This window comes from Ambystoma mexicanum, chromosome 1p, assembly GCF_040938575.1.
Source record: "Ambystoma mexicanum isolate Mex_15411 chromosome 1p, UKY_AmexF1_1, whole genome shotgun sequence".
In the NCBI taxonomy this organism is placed as follows: Eukaryota; Metazoa; Chordata; class Amphibia; order Caudata; family Ambystomatidae; genus Ambystoma; species Ambystoma mexicanum.
The window spans coordinates 183717858-183734076 of NC_090921.1; the positions used below are offsets into that span (position 1 = coordinate 183717858).

Below are 16219 nucleotides of genomic sequence, written 5' to 3' on the forward strand. Positions count from 1 at the left end.
ACAGCAACATTCAGATGGATGTCCAAGGCAAAAGTTCCCTATGAAGATAGTTATATAAAGACACTTGACATGATTAACAATTATTGGCAACTAGACCAGGCTATACAATACATAACTGACGGCCCACAGAAAGGAGAGACAAAGACGATAACACTGAAAGAATTAGCATGTCCTAAGAAGGGACCAAAGGAAATAGGAGAGCCAGGATGTTGGGAATGACCACAGATGTTTGTGTATGGCCAAGTGTACGCAGCTGAAGGATGGAACGAGGGAGTAGTAAGTAGCAAAGCATACACACTCTTACAAGCTCCAGTGAACATAGTACAAGGACAAAATGATAAGTGCCTGACAGAATGGGATGCAAGTACAAAGTTACTGATCTGGGTGGATAGCGAAGCTGGACCAATGACCATAATACAATTGAAGAAAACAGCATTGTGTTTCCAGAATGATGGTGCAGTAAAGGTTGGTGAAAACAAAGAATGCAAGTGCACAGAAAAGCATCCAGAAATGAAGGTTGGAACAGCAGTATTAATGTATCATTATTGGGCCTGCGGATCCAAGGCATATGAGAAACTGCCACCCATTGGGGAGGGTTTATGTTCATTGATGCACATCAATACACCAGCACTAGTAGAACCACAAAAGGATATAAAAACAGAAAATGTCCCTAAAATGGACAACACAAAGAGAACGGAGGGGACAATAGAAGTGAGTAGAGCGAAAAGAGAGAACTACTTCTCATCAGCATCAGAAGCATCACTGGACGATGTACCATTGGCACGCTGATTGTTCAGTAGGACAGATGCTCTTTGCGTCAGTAGTTCCAGCTGTATAGAGATACACAAACACAAAATGGATGGAGATTTCGAGATGGGAGCTGATGCAGACAATAAACTCAACTGTAAATGGCTTCAACGTAATAAAAGAAGAGCTCTGAGTAGTAAGGTTGATGGCTCCCCAGAACAGATATGTTCTAGACCTTCTCACAGCAATGGAGGGAGGAGTTTGCGGCGAGATTGGGAGTTCCTGTTGTACATGTGTGCCCGCAAACAATGAAGCAAATGGCACACTAACGGAAGCAGTGACAAGATTGTCGGAAATGCATGGAAAAATGGAGGTGGAAGCCAAAGGAAGAGGAAAAGATCAAAGCTGGCTGTCGTATATATTTTCATGGATGCCAACATTGATGGCCGACCGATTAAAAGTATTACTAGGAGCATTAATAGACTGTGTGAGATAACGATCTGCATCACAAAATGCTGCAAGACAGAGAAAACAATTGGGATAAAAGTGATAGTAGACATGAATACAAATGGTGAGAAGATAAGATTGTAGAGGAAATAAATAAAATAGGGACACAGATAAAGCAGTGCCCATTGTTTCCGATCAAGATGATAAAATTCGATGATCCCATGGACAACAAGAGGTACTGGTCGAGATGGGTGTGGGGTAGCTCAGAAGGAGTTTGCAGTTACATGACATGGAGCTTTGATGCCCATGCAAGACATTATGGAGGAATAACGAAGATATAGCTACCAAAGGCAATGGTGACTAGGTTTGGTGGTTTGGTCGACAAGAGGGGGGACTGAAGAGAGGGTCCCTGGAATGGCCCTTTTTGACCCCTATAAATATGACAGTCCGAAGAGTCGGAGACACAAGATGCTAGTCGCTGTTTTGACAGCTCCCAAAAGGACCAGTGACAAATACATATGCAAACAGATATTCTCTCAGATAACCATTCAAACCTTATCTAGCTAAAGTCATCATGGATACAGGTGCCCCAACACTGATCATGAATTCAGATGCCCCGTTGGACCTGATCGACTTATGACAAATATTTAACTGCCATTAGACACACCACAACATAGTAACATTAGCCATGAAGCAAACTCGCATCCCTGCATGAAGATACACGGACATGCATGTGCACACACGAAGAACATGCTTACACAGTTCTGTAGATAGAGGACAGTTACATATACACACTTTTGAAAGCTTTTATTATTTTCTCTCATTAGCCAAATACAGAAACACAAGGCAACAAGAGATGCAGAACAAGCTTGCAGACGCTTATTGCAACTAACCATATGGAACTACAGGATCGTATAAGGAACCTGGAAGAGTCCAACTACTACTAACGTATAAGAAGAATAGCACAATACACACACATAGCAATTATAGCATAACTATAGCTAAATTACATGAAGTCACAGGCCTCAGGATGAGAGACGAAGCAAAGCAGAATTAGGATGCACGAAGCACCAAGCCAGGACTTGCAGCCAAGGTCAGAGACGAGCAGAACATTCCTAAGCGTCAGCGACAAGGAGCCACCTGCAAATAGTAGAATAAATCCTCACTAATTGCAGACCAGAAAGCTCAACTGTGCAGTCCTCACCCACGTGGTGCTGCTGAGCGGAACAATGGCCATTTACTCGTGATTGGAAGAGAAGCTGTTCCCAGCAAAACAGACACACAGTGATAGATATATTGGGTTTACAACACTGCAACCCTGCATTCTGTTAGCTAAGAATTACTGCAGTCCAACTGGTGTGGGACTACACAAAACTAACACTGGTGGCAGGCGGTGGGATTGGTGTAGAGTGGTTGCAGTGACTACTGGTTGTACTTGTGCCCAAATAAACCATCCACAAGGATAGCTCCACCAAAAATAACAGTAATCTTGTCACTGAAAATAATGCCAGGAATGGATAATTTTAATGAACAGTCCCTTACTGACTGAGTTTAAAGGGTAGAAAAAATGAGTTTATTGAAAAGTTGAAAAGTTGTTGCCCATTACCCCTACTCCCAACGTTGATATGGAAATGTATGAAACCGATAGTTTAGAGCTTAGCTCCAATCAGCCAAGGTGAGGAGGATCCTCAAGGAGGGAGCGACTATCCTCTTCAGCCTGTCCTTGTACTTCCAACAAGCTCCTATCACGACCCCTGTTGGGTCATAATCTAATCCCAGAATATCTATCTCTTGAAAGAATTAGACTGGAACTAGAATTCAAGAAACTTGCATTACAATCTGAAGACAAAGAGAGGAGGCTCAGAGAGATGGAAATGCAGCATGAGTATGATATGAATAAGAGGTCTATTGATTCTCCTTCCATCACAGGGTCCTCTCGGTTCACTAGTCCCAAGAGACCTCACTTACCAAAAGAGGCTGTAAGTATTTATGATCCTGAACTTGATGTGTTGGATTGGTTGAGTACATTTGAACTCACTTATGGTTTACAGAATATTTGTGGGAATGACTATGTTGCATGGATCATGTCTAGACTCCCCCAGAATGGTTGTGATGCTATTATAGAATGGAGTGCTACAGACAGGAAAGATTATGAACTAGTCAAATAGGCACTTGTTGCCAGATTTGGGAATACTCCTTCTCAATACCTTAAAAGGCTTAGAGACCATAATAAGAAAGATGGTATCCCTTGGGCAACATGGTTTGGTGAATGCCTGAAAAACTTAGAAGGTTAGGTTAAGGGATACAAAGTAAACTCCTTTGAAGGAATGAGAAATTTGTTTTTACTAGAGAATATTTTTGATGCCTGCTCTCCTGAGCTGAGACAGAACCTGGCTGACTCTAGGGAACTTGATCCCAAGAGACTAGCTCAAACTGCTGACTTATGGGTAGCCAACAGGGCCACTCGTAAGGATTCTGGGGCTACTGAGAAAAAGGATGAAGGTTAAAGGCACAAGAAAGATAGTAAAGAACATTCTTATCCTCCACCACCTAAAGAGGGCCACAAAAACCATAAGGGTATATTTCATGGGAGACCTTATAGGGCTAGTGAAACCTCTCGGGTCAAACCGAGGGAGGTTACCAGAAAACTCCATTACAGAAAAGCTTTGGTAAATGTGTGCTTTGTGAGTCTGGTGACCATGTGAAAGATGATCCCAGATGTAATGGTAAACCTTCAGGAGTCCACACTGTCTCCTTAGCCTTCACTCCAGAGGTGGAAGCTCCAATGACTGGTGTTCCCTTTCACCTACTAGCTGAGGACTACATCGGCGTTCAAGCTAGTGCTGCTTTAGTGTCCTTGGGTCTGTGTGAACAACCGAATATAGATGTGTATAACACAATACCTGACAACACCAAAGATTATTATAAGCACAGTGTACTTGTAAATGGCCTTGAGACTCCTGCCTTCAGAGTCTCTCAGGCCAGCATTACAGTAGCTGGTGAAAGTTTCTTCAAACCTGAGGATGTAGCTAAGGTACCCAAAGGTCCCTTCTAACGTGCTGGAGGCCCTATCTAAATGGTTCCTATTTTGCCAGCCCTCATCTACTGCAATAACATGACTGTAAGAATTCCTGTTAGTGTACCTGGGAATGTTCTGTTGGGTAATGACTTGAAAACTCTTGGAGTAGTCTCCAGTACCCCCAGGCCTCCCAGCAAAAAGAGATAGGAGCTGACACGATTGGCCAGAGAGGCAACCTTAAGAGAACCTCAGTGTGACGTTATGGAGGAATCCAGTACCCCAAACCAGCAGATAGGCCAACCTTCCTCTTCTAAAAAGAAGAAAGAGACCAAGGAGAAATCCAGAGTCCCTGGAAAGAAAAAGGGTCTCAAACTCAAACCTGCTGTGAAGACAAGGACTTCCCCGAAAGGGCAGTCCAGTGACCCCATCCCCAGATGAAACTGAGTGGGTGGATGAACCAACTCCTGAAAACCCAGCTACTGGTGAAACAGCACTGCAGGAGATCCTTCCCTGTTTGGAAGAAATGGATCCTAGAGACCATCCTGAGCTGCAGACTTTGCTTGCAGAAGGTGGATCCTCTAAGGCAGATTTCAGCAGAGGACAGAGAGAGTGTTCCTCTCTAGAAGGCCTGAGACAACAGACAGCTTCCCTGCTGGAAGGGCAAGAGCCAGGGAAACAGAGACTCTACTGAGAGGATGGACTCCTCTACAGTGAGCCCACAGAATCCACCCCAGGGGACTTCAGGCAACTGGTAGTACTTCAGAAGGTGAGATCTAAACTACTACAACTAGCACATGAAATGCCCCTGGCTGGTCACTTGAGCTCCAAGAAGACCAAAGAGAGGCTTTCTCTGCACGTTTATTGGCCCAAGATGGGTGCAGATGTTGACAAACATTGTAGAAGCTGTCACACATGCCAGACATCCGGTAAATTTGAATAAAAAAATGTGGCACCTTTAGTGCCCCTCCAGTGGAGGGAGTGCCTTTTGAGTGGGTGGGGAATGACAGTGTTGGTCCCCTAGACCCTCCTACTTCCTCAGGCAATAGATTTATATTGGTTGTGGTAGACCATGATACCAGGTAACCTGAGGCTATACCTATGAACAATGTTATTGCCCAAGCAGTGGCTTAGGCTCTCCTTGGTATTTTTACCAGGGTTGGGTTTACTAAGGAAGTTATCTCGGACAGGGGATCTAATTTTATGTCCTACTACATGCAGCCCATGTGGAAGAACTGTGGAATAACTTACACATTCTCAATTGCCTACAACCCTCAATCAAATGGGTTGCTAGAGAGGTTTAACAGAACAATGAAGGGCATGATAGGTGCCTTAGAAGAACCCCAGAGAAGAAAGTGGGACCTTCTACTGCCATGCCTTCTATTTGCTTACAGAGAGGTGCCTCGAGCTGCAGCGGGTTTCAGTCATTTGAGCTCCTCCATGGTCATCCAGTCAGGGGCCCCTTAGCACTGATTAAAGAGGGATTAGAGAGTCTTCCATCCCTGAAGCCAGTCCTTGTCACTGACTATGTACTAAGCCTCAGAAAACCTAAAAGCTGGTCAGGCTGTGGTAAAACATTGGCATGACAAGAAGGCCAACATGGAGGAGCTTACTTTAGACCAGTTAGTAGTGGTTATGGTTCCTACAAGGTAGAGAGTCTTACAGGACACATGGATAGGACCCTTCAAGGTTGTAGGCAAGCTTGGAGAGGTGAATTATTTAGTGGACTTGAGCAACCCTAGGAGGCCCCTAGGGTATTTCACACTAACCGTCAGGAGACCTAGGTCTCTAGAACAGAACTGGGAGCTTGCTTCTAGCATCTGATCAAGAGGAGGAGGAGGAGAGTAAGCCTCTCCCTTATCTCATCGGGGGACTCCCTTCAGATGAGAAAATTGAAGGAGTCAAACTCTCTTCAGATCTGACTCTGCAGCAACAGGAGGAGTACAACGTTCTGTTAAGTCAGTTTGCCTCCCTGTTTTCTCCGACAGCAGGCTTGGGGCCAACATGATATTCTCACTGGTGACAGTCTGCCTGTAAATCGCAGGGGCTACAGAATGTCTGATCATGTCAGAACTCATATAAAGGAGGAGGTTAACAAGATGCTTGACCTCGGGGTTATAGAGCCATCTACAAGTCCATGGGCTAGTCCAGTTGTGCTAGTGCCAAAAGCAGGAACCAAGGAATTGAGATTATGTGTGGACTATAGAGCTCTAAATACAGTCACGAAGACTCATGACCATCCTTTCCCTAGGACAGATGAGCTGGTGGACAAACTTGGATCTGCCAAGTTCCTCAGCATAGTTGACTTGACCTCAAGCTATTGGCAAATAGCAGTGAAAGCCCATGCCAAGGAGAAAACTTCATTTTCCACCCCTGAGGAATATACCAGTTTAGGGTTATGCCTTTTGGCCTACAGAATGCACCTGTTACATTCCAAAGGATGGTGAACCAGGTCCAGAATGGGTTAGAGGACTTCTGCATGGCATACTTGGATGACAAAGCAATGTTCAGCCCCACTTGGGAAGACCATCCTCATCACCTTGGATGTGTATTGCAGGCTCATGAACAGGCCCATCTGAACATAAAGGCAAGTAAATGTTAAATTGGTCACAGCAAAGTGGTCTACCTTGGACATGAGGTAAGAAGTGGTGAGATTAGGCCCTTGCCTAGCAAAGTACAAGCTGTACAGGACTAGGCCACCCCCACTACTCAATCCCAGGTGAGAACCTTTCTAGGTCTCACTGGGTACTACAGAAAATTCATTGAGAACTATGGGACCATAGCTTCTCCCGTGAATGTCATCTCCTCTCCAAAAATTCCTAAGAAGGCCAGATGGAATGAGGAGTGTGCCAAGCCATTAGCAGGGCTGGAACAAGCCCTCTGCAAATCTCCAGTTTTAAGAGCTCCTGATTACTCATGGATGAGCAAGGCAGAGCACACCCTATTTGCTTCATCAGTAGGATACTGAAGGACATGAAACAAGGCATCTAAAGAGCATGAGTGTTTTGCCATTGTGTGGTCTTTGAAGATGTTTAGGCCATACATGTATGGTTCTACTTTCCTAATTCAAACAGACCACCAACCCTTGGGATGGTTAATGCACATGAAGGGGGGAAATCCTAAATTGAATAGATGGCCTCTAAGGGTTTGAATTTACCATTGAACATAGGTCAGGATGCAATCACCAGAATGCTGATGGCTTGCCAGAAAGTATGAACGACTGGAACAAGAGATTCATGCTGGAGTGGATTAAATCTTCCTGTCCCTTAGTCTGGGAGGCACAAGTGTTAGGGAGAATGCTAATTTTTGTGCCAATTCCCTTTAAACTTAGAGACCCCAAGCTCTTTTGCTGGACTTAGGACTTTTACATTTTAACCCTGGATTGAGTGAGACCGTTTGCTCACTCTCTCATGTGTTTTTACCTGATTTGGATTTTGTGTTTTCACTTTTTTTGGAGTCTGACAAACTCCATAGGCATCTGCTTTTGCATGGTGACAGACAGCACCTTTTGTGCAGTGCCACTGAGAAGCCCCTTGGACTTCTCTTAAATGTTTAACTACATTTTATTGGGTGAACTACTGTTCCCAAGAATAGTAATATGACCCCGTCTTACTTACCTTTACTTTATGGGTCCAGCACACACCACCCTATATGGAGTGTTGGGGGATTACCTAGTAATTCCTTTAACCCATTCCTCATGCAACACTTACTTGAATTGCTGATGGTGTCTTTTTTACTACCTAGTGACATGTATCTGCAGGCTGATACCTCAGTTGCAGTACTGCACCCAAGGGTGACCATTGTCCCAAAATGGCCCCTGTCTTCTTTTGGCGCCTTTTCTTGTTAGTCAGTTTCTTCTAGGCTTTTACTCTGTTGTTTGCATCAGGTCTGAGTCCTTTGTGTAGTTTGCCTTTGATGGGCTTCAGCCATGAAGCCCGCCCACGCTCCAGTGTGTCTGGAAAGGCAGGAAGTTAGGGAGGGTCCCGAAACTTCCCTGTCCTTTTTGTCTGTAGGTTTGCCTGAGTGAAACCAGTTCCTATTGGCCAGCTGGCTGTCCTATTAGGACAGCCACCCTGCTGTGTGATTGAAAGCCTAGGGTTGTGAATGAATGGGAACTTGGATAAAAAGCAAAGTTTTTGGGACTAGAAGCAGAGTTGACGACTGGAGGACAGAATCTGATACAGAGGACGAGAGAAGATGCCAGCAGCACTCTCCTGGACCGCAAAGTGCCCGGTGAAGCCCTGCAGCTGTGCTGACTCAGTTTTCAAATTGACAGGCAAGACCCGTAAAGGACGACTTCCTCGCTTAGGATGGTGGGACCAACTAGCCTCGAGACAAACTCTAATTTGGCGCAACCCCAGACTTGCTGCGACTTTCCACAGCTGCAGAAGCCCAATAACCAAGGGTTCCTTGACCATCTCTGGGTGCATTGTCTTCTGAAGTCCGAATCCGGCCAGATCTTCGTGGGCATCCACCCAGAGCCCCTCACCAGAGTCCAGGACCGAGGGATCAAGGAAATCCTAACCAGAGCTTTTCGCTCTTCGTTGGCGCTGGGAAAAAGGCGCCAAAAAAAAAATAAAAAAGAGCTACTGAATCGTCGGAAATCCATTACTGTCAAGTCCCTCGCTCGAGTGCTGCCGAAGGGGCCCGCCAGACATCCTCCCTTCCGTCACCACGACCAAGGACCAGGAACAAGGTTCTACTGCATTACACTGTGAAGACAACCAGCTGGAACACTATTCATTTTCAAGGTACTCTGGGGCTTGGGGTATTTTATTGTTTTGCTTTTTGGGGTGTTTCCTACCTTTGGAAGTGCGATTTAACCCAACACCAAGTTGACCTCAGTTTACCTGCATTGGCCTTAGAGCTTGTGCTTCCTAAAGGTGACTCCTCTTGAGTTACTTTGATTTCTCTTTTGAACACTGACTAATTACTAAAGCATCAGAACTTTGACTTTGTCCATTGACTTTGGCTTTGGCAGTGCTTGTTCCCTTACAGGTTTTTTTTAAAAAAAACAATTTATTTTAAAGCAAGGCAGGACAGGTTACAGGTAACATTATATGGCACCTTTGCATGTTATTAACAAATCCATTGAGTCCGTACTCTTCCCCCCCTTCCCCCTCCTCTTCGCCCCCCCAACCCTGGACTCCAGTCCCCCTTCTCCAGTTCTCCAAGTCCGCCCCTTGGCCCACCGCCCCCGTCTGTTAAGTGGCCTCCTGGTCTCTCAGGGCCCATCAGGTGTTGATCGGTTTGAATGTCAAGGCAGGGAATCGCTGGTCATAGTCCAATACTGGGGCCCAGATGTTCTGAAAGCGGTGCAGGACCCCGCTCTCGTTGCAGTGACCTTTCCTGCGATCAGGATGTCCCAGAGTTTTCCCCACCAATGAGCCATGCAGGGACCGTCCGGGGACTTCCAGAACCGGGCCAGCACAGTATTGCCCGCTAGAAGGCATTGTGTCAGTAGTTTTGCTCCATTTCCGGAGCGGGGGTAGATCCCAGGGGTCGGGACCCCCAATAGGATGGTTTCAGGATCCGATGGGAGGGCGGTCCCGGTAATCTGTTCGATGGTCGACAGGCACCTAGCCCAAAACTGCTGAATCTTGGGGCAGGTCCACCACATGTGAAGGAAGGAGCCAGGTTGGGCGCAACCCCTCCAGCAGGAGGGGTCCACTCGTGGATTCATATGGTGTAATCTGAGTGGGGGGTAATACCATCGCAACAGGAGCTTGTATGCGCATTCCTTGTTGGTGACACAGGAGGATGAGGTGTGGGTGCATGTCCAGATGTCCACCCATGTTTGATCGTCAATCGAGTGACCCAGGTCTGCCTCCCATTGGGCCATGCATAGAGTTTTTGCCACTAGAAAGTCCCCCAGGAAGCGTCTGTATAGGGTCGAGGTTCTACTTCTGGTTGGTAAATCTTTAAGTGTTAGCTTGAGGGGCGTCAGGGGGCGGGTGGCCGCCCGGAGGGTCTGGGGGTGGCAACACCAGTGGCGGAGTTGGCAATATGTAAATCTATCTCCCTCCCAGAGTTGAAACACCTCTTTGCATTTTTCAAAGGTTCGGGGTTTGTTCCCAAAGTATAGCTGTTCCAGGGTTTCGAGGCCCTCATCTATCCAATTTTCAAAATTACGTGGATGGGCTCCCGGCGAGAAGTTTGGGTTGTGAAAAATCGGTGAGAGAGGACTTTGGTCTCTCGGGATTCCCTTCCGTTTCAGGGCCCAGTCCCAGGAGCTTAAAGTGTGTTTGGTCGTCCGCAAAATGTTCCTCCAGCGTTCTCTGAGGTGGGGGTTGGATATGTGGGAGGAACCGCAGGGGGAGCGGGAATTGAGCTTGTTCCAATTCCACCCATCTAGGGCGGGCTGTGCTTATCTGCCAAGCGTGGATGTGCGCTAGCTGCACTGCTGCCCTATACGCCTGGAGGTCAGGGAATCCCCAGCCCCCGAGCCTGGCATTACCAACCAGGGTCTTGTGGGTTATCCTGGCCTTCTTGCCTCTCCATATAAACTTTAACATTTTCCTCTGCAGATCCTGGAGGGCTGGAGTCGGTATGGCTACTGCGAGGGAGGAACAGGCGTAAAGGAATCATCTCGGGAGCAAGTTCATTTTGGTAGCCGTTATCTGCCCCATGAGTGAGATTTATTGCGTGGTCCAACGCTTCTGGTCCCCCTCTAGTTCCTGAAATAATCTGGGGAAGTTTGACTGGTAGGTGTCTTTCGATTTGCCGCAATGTGGACTCCCAGATATGGGATGGACCATCCCGCCACCTGATTGGGCACATCCTGGTTAGTGTCTCCCGCTCCTCTCGTCGGATGCCGATGCCCAGGGGCACTGATTTGGAGAAATTGACAGTGAAGCCGGTGACCTCCCCGAAGTTTTTTATTTCCGCCATGGCATGCCTCACTGAGGTGCTAGCTTCTGAGTGCGTTAGCAGTACGTCGTCGGTGTACAACGCTATTTTGTGTTGGGAAGGGCCCACCTGCGGGCCCTTGAGTTCATTCTGCTTGATCCTCTGGGTGAAGGGTTCCATTGTGAGGGTGAAGAGAAGGGGGGACAGCGGACAGCCCTGTCTTGTCCCACAGGTCATGGGGATCGGAGTTGAGAGGGTGCCATTGATCCTCAGGATGGTTTTAGGGGCTTTGTAGTTGGCCAGGACCATAGACCGGAACTCGGGGCCAAAACCAAAAGCTTCCAAGGTGCACTCCATGAATGACCAGTCTACCCTGTCGAACGCTTTGGTTGCGTCTAGGGCCAGTAGGGCGAGGCTTTGGGAGTCTCGGTGGGTGATGTCTATCAGGTTCAGGGTACTCCGGATATTGTCTCCCGCGGTTCTATGCAGGATGAAGCCTGTCTGATCGGGGTGGATTATGTCTGGAAGTATGTGTGATAGCCACAGCCAGGATCTTAGAGTAGAGGTTGGCGTCTATGTTCAGTAGGGCGATAGGTCTGTACGAGGCTGGGTCTCTCGGGTACTTCCCTGGCTTTGGAAGGAGGACAGTTGTGGACTCTTGCATTGAGGGAGTCACTGAGCCCGACCCCTTGAATGAGTTGAAAAGTGTCACCATGTGGGGGATCAGTTGGGGTTTGAATATTTTATAGAACCTCTGGGAGAACCCATCTGGGCCCGGGGCCCGTGATTTAAGGGCCTTGATGACCTCGTTGACCTCTTCGTCCGTTATTGGAGCCTCCAGCTTCTCTCTCGCGGAGTCAGGGAGGCATGGCAGGGCAGGCCCTCTGCAAGTATTCTTTTTGTTTGGATCGGTCTCGTGGGTGAGCCGTCATGACGTGGGTTAGGTGGTCCACTGCTAGTTGTTGTTTCATTGACTCAGAGTAGTGAATCACCCCTTGTGCATCTCGGAGCCCAGCAATGGTATTGGTGCATTTCGTTTTGGCCAGCTTAGCCACCAGTAGCTTGTTAGCCTTGTTCTTTTTGGCATAATAACATTGTCTGGTCTTGGCTAGTAGTTGCACTGTGTGCTCCGCGTAGTGGGCCTCCAGCTTCTTTCTAGCTGAGCAGAGGGCTCGTTGAGATCTGGGGGACCACTTGGGCTTCTTCTGCTGTCTGCAGTTCGTCTTCCAGGGCTTGCCGGATTCGTCTTCGGTCCCGGTGGAATGCCACTCCTTGGGCTATCAGGGCTCCCCTAACCACTGCCTTCATCGCATCCCAATTGTTAGCAAGGGAAGTGTCTGTGACTGGGTCTTCCTCGAAGAAGTTCCTGACGATGGTTGCGATTTTGTCCCTAATTAGCATGTCGTTGAGGATTGGATCATAGAGCGACCATCTACGAGGGGTGTTAGCTTTGGGGACCTGGATGCCAAGTTCCATTATTATAGGGGCATGGTCCGATAGGATCCTCGGGCCAATGGATACCTCGTTGGTGAAAGCGAGGGTTTGGGGCGAAGATAGGAGGAGATCAATTCTAGGGAATGTTCGATGAACATGGGAGAAGAAGGAATAATCTTTCTCGTTGGGGTGGTGCACCCGCCATGAGTCCACTACTTCCAGGGTTCTGAAGAGGCGCAGGAGGCTGAGGGCCTGCGTGAAATCACCAGGAGTAGGGGGGTGAGATTTGTCTTTGGTGGGGTCTGGAACTCCATTGAAGTCTCCCCCTATTATTGTTTGGCCTTCAATGAAGCCCGCGAGGGAGGAGCCCAGCGAGTCGTAAAAGGTTGCCTGCCCCGAGTTGGGGGCGTATACTGAGATAAAGGTATAAAGGTCCCCCAGCAGAAGGCATTTGACGGCCACGAAGCGGCCCTCTTAGCAGGTTATAGAGTCCAATATCTGGGGATTTAGGTCTTTTCTAAACAGGATCGCCGTGCCCCCCTTCTTGGAGTCTCCCGAAGCAAAGAACTGGCGTGGGTAGATACAGGATCTAAGGTGACCAAAGTCCGCTGGAAGGAGGTGAGTTTCTTGGAGCAAGGCCACCCTGGCTTCCTCGTCCTGTAGTTTCTGCAAAATTGACTTGCGCTTGGGGGTGGCATTGAGCCCATTAACGTTCAATGAAAGGCATCTCAGTGTCTGAAGCTCCTGGGTCAGAGCCTCCGCCACCCCCTGTTCTGGGGGGAGGGGGGCAGGGGAGTCGGCAGATCGTCCGTTACTTTCCATCATAGGAGTAGTTTGGAAATGTGCTATCCTGCTCTTGGGGTTTTAACACCGGCCCCCAACGGGAGGCCAACTCTTTAACTGGCGGGGTGGGCAACATTGTGGGTGTAGCCCAGCCCCTGGCCAACCAGGCCAATTAAGACAATAGGAACAACATGTGTTTCCAAGGACTTTAAGGTGGAGCGAACCTTGGAACGGGCATGATCCGTGAGTGAAGCCCGCCGCAACGGAAGACCATGTATTTGTGCAGGGCCAGGCGTGATGCTTTAGGTCAGCGAACGAGAGGTCAGGCACCTAGGCAGGTAGAACAGTATCGGGCCTGCTAGCATCACTTCTGATCTGGTTACCTCCTCCTGTTTCGGGATGCCCTTGACCATGAGGACCGCCTAGGCTGCGGGGGGGGGGGGGGGGGGGGGGGGTTCGATTCCGGGCGATTCCCCCTGGGGGGGATGGGTGCATGACCTTGGTGGCGTCCTCAAGATGACTGACTCTCCGGAGCGAGCCGTTAAATGAGAATTGCAATGCCGTAGGGAAGAGCCATCTGTACTGGATTTGTCGCTCCTGAAGGAAGAGGGCCAGGGGTCAGAGCGCCCTTCTCCTTTGCAGGGTCAGCAGCGAAAGATCTTGGTAGATCTGAATAGGCATGCCCTGAAAGGACAGCTCCTCATGCGAGCGGCTGATAGCGGAGATGGCTTCTTTCATGGAGAAGTAGTGGACTGTAGTGATGACGTCTGGAGGGAGGTCCGAGTCCACTCCCCGGCGTGGGCGCAATCTATGGATACGATCCAGCAGCAATTGGGACTTATCCAGTTGCGGGAGGAGGGCCTGGAAGAAGTCTCCTATATATTCTGGCAAATTTTTGTCTGGGACTGAGGATGGGACACCCCGGATCCGAAGATTGTTACAGCGGGCTCTGTTTTCCAAGTCCCCCTGCTTGAATTCGAGGATTTCACATTTGTCTTGGAGAGCTCTTACTGCCTGTTGGATGTCCCCCAGTGTGGTTGCCTGGTCCTGGGAGCGGTCCTCGACCTCACCTAGTCTTTGCTCCACCTCGGTTACCCTGTGGTCAGTTTGTTCCAATTTGGTGGTGAGTTCCGAGATGCAGGACCGGAATACGGCCTTAATGTCTGCCATAAAAGCCAGTAAGTCGCCCCTGGTGGCCGGGGTATCCCCCCCTCCTGGGAAGTCTGTGGGCTGGGCTTAGCAGGCTCCGGTTTCCTCCCTTTGTCTGGAGCGGTGAGCATGGTGGCAATGTCTGCGTTTTTGGTTGTTTTCGTTTGCTTGGACATAGTGCCAAAATTGTGGAGTGGAGAAAATGTTCGATAGGTTGACTGTGCATCCAGCCACCTAGGCGCCGGTTAGAGCTCGGGGGCGCTGTTCCCGAGGCAGCCCAAAGGAGACGCCCCAGTGCGGAGGGTCAGATCCAGCTGTTCTGAGGGATTTGGGTGCAGAAAATATCCCCTCTGTCTGGTGGGGGGAGGAGGCTGGACACTCCGCCACCGAGAGGCAAGAAAACTAGTAGGTCCCTTCTGAAGACTAGTTGGGGGACGGAATGTGAGTGGAACGGTGGGCCGGGGCGCCCCAGGAAGTGAGCAGCTGGAGTGTGTAGCTTCAGAGGATGCCGTGGGGCGAGAACCTCTCCCCAAAAGGGGATGGGAGGGCCGAGGCAAGGTGGCCAGTTACGGGGCGCAGTCCATCCGCACCCGGGGCCAGAGGATCCAACACCGGGCTGGGCACCAGGGGGGCGGCGCCGCAGCCCGGCGGGACCACCTACCCCCAGTGAGTGGTAGCAGAGGTCCAGGGCCTGGGGCTGCAGATAGAGTGGGCTATGGAGCTGGAGACAGAGGCTTGGGGACCCCCAGCGATGGCCGCATGGGGTCTGTTGAGTGCGTAGGATCCCAGCTTTCAGAGGGTGGTAGCAGAGGTCCAGGGCCTGGGGCTGCAGATAGAGTGGGCTGTGGAGCTGGAGACAGAGGCTTGGGGACCACCAGTGATGGCCGCGTGGGGTCTGTTGAGTGCGTAGGATCCAAGCTTTCAGAGGGTGGTAGCAGAGGGCCTGGGCCTGGGCCTGCAGGTAGAGTGGGCTGTGGAGCTGGAGACAGAGGCTTGGGGACCCCCAGTGATGGCCGTGTGGGGTCTGTTGAGTGCACAGGATCCCAGCTTTATCCCTCCGGATGGAGGAGGGGGAGAAGAGAAGCCTCCGTGTTCCCGGGCGGGGGAAAGGCACAGAGTGTAGGCGTGGGCCAGGCGCCCCAGGAATCAGGAGAGCGGGGTCCAAGTCAGCCGTGGGCTCCCCCCAGGCGTAGCCCAGGCGCCGGGAGGAGGCTGGAGCAAGTTCCAGGGGCCGTGGGGGAGGGGGAGCAGCCCCTCTGCGTTGCTGCAGAGCGCACACCACCGGATCCTCTGGCGGGGGCTCTAGAAGGATGCAAGGAGGACTCCCAATCCAGCCCTCACCCCCCAGCAGCCCCAACCTGATTAGGCACCGTGAGTGCCGCTGCTTCCTCCGGAGCCGAAAGGGGGGCCGCGGATCGGCCTGAAGTGGGCTGCGGGGGCGCTGGGGACTTCGCTGCGTGATCCACTGCGGGCCGCTCACTGTAGGATGGTTGCGGGAGGGGGTTTGGGGGGGCCTCCCAATCAGCGCCTCTCGGTGGGTTCAGGGTCCGGGCGGACCATGCGGGTGCCAAGGGGAGTCTCCGACGTCGTCAGCCACATCTCCGGAGATCAGGGGTAGGCACGGTCGCCATCTTGGGTCTCCCGACGCTGAAGCGGGCCCGGTGCATCTGGGTGGATAACTTCATTTAGGGCACGCGTTACTCGTCCATCTTTAGCCCGTAGGTGCCTCAGGTGTTCTGACGCCCTGAGAGTTAATTGGGCTCCTGCCGGGCTCCATGAAACGGCATTTTATCC

At 50.1% G+C, this 16219-nt stretch overlaps 1 protein-coding gene across 1 annotated transcript in view; it reads right to left on the reverse strand.

Annotated features, from left to right (window-relative positions):
- DNAH2 (dynein axonemal heavy chain 2) overlaps positions 1-16219 on the reverse strand; it is a 3498763-nt gene that overhangs the window by 1738525 nt on the left and 1744019 nt on the right. The window lies entirely within an intron of this gene.